Here is a 1163-nt window from a genome sequence, read left to right as displayed (position 1 = left end):
ACCTCTCCTGGTTTATTTCTTGATCAAAACACATTCACACAGTTATAGTTACAGCTGTGTGTGAATACTCTTCATATCTGTGGATGTTTGAGCACAAATGATGGGTGTATTTATGGAGATCCAAACATCAGATGCTAAATGATAGCTGATGATAAGAGCTAACTGTTGATGATGTGTGTGAGTACATCAGGATTATTAATTATTCTTACATTCTCCATCACTTTCACTGAATTATGGATAGTCTGTGTTGATTTAACCTCATATGAGGACAATATCTCTGAGACGTTAGAGTTTTAGTCTGGATTTCCTTTAAAGAGCACTTTCAGAGCTTCTTGAAATGATTGGATGTTTCACCATGAACACTTCTCTCCGTGGTCTTCAAAAATGTCTGAAATGACACTTTTATTTGAATATAATGTTTATTTTTTTACCGATTAACCATTAACTGACCGTTTTGACCCGTTAATACAATCAGTTAAACCGATTAAAAGGCATTTATTTATTTATTTATTTTTTTTTTATTGATTTATCAAGGTTTGCTGCATGGTTAAAATCTTCATAGCCCATAAAAAATGTGTTCTTTAGAGAAAATAAAAAACATAAGTCACATTTTCATTCAGAAATAGGCCTAATGCTGATGTGAAGGGTTTACAAAGATTATAATAAACTGTTAATAATCTGTGAATGAGCGTCAGTTATTGTAGGAGAAATTAACATCCATAAACATGTCCTGATCAGATCTGATCCTGGGTCTTCTTGGTGAATTATTTATTTGTGTGTCTGATGTAAAGCTGTATATTACAGTCGTCTCAGATTAATGAAGTGTTTGGTTCTTGATTGTGTTTTATCAGGTTCTGGTTCACTGATGATGAAGAAAGGATGTGTTCAGTCAGATTCCTGCTGAATCTCTGTGTTGCTGCAGAAGAAACTGACAGAAATACAGGAACAAGATTCTCCAGTCTGCTGTCATCTGTGTGCAGCTACAAAACATTCCCTTTTCCTAAAGAGAGTCATAATCAGACTGATTTCCTGCTGGATCTTTTCTCTCACGTGAAGATCTATGAGACTCAAACAGGCAGNAAAAAGAGTCATAATCAGAGTGATTTCCTGCTGGATCTTTACTCTCACGTGAAGATCTATGAGACTCAAACAGGCAGGAGTTA

Source organism: Puntigrus tetrazona, chromosome 3 (assembly GCF_018831695.1).
Source record: "Puntigrus tetrazona isolate hp1 chromosome 3, ASM1883169v1, whole genome shotgun sequence".
NCBI lineage: Eukaryota > Metazoa > Chordata > Actinopteri > Cypriniformes > Cyprinidae > Puntigrus > Puntigrus tetrazona.
Note: the sequence above shows the minus strand (reverse complement) of the source record.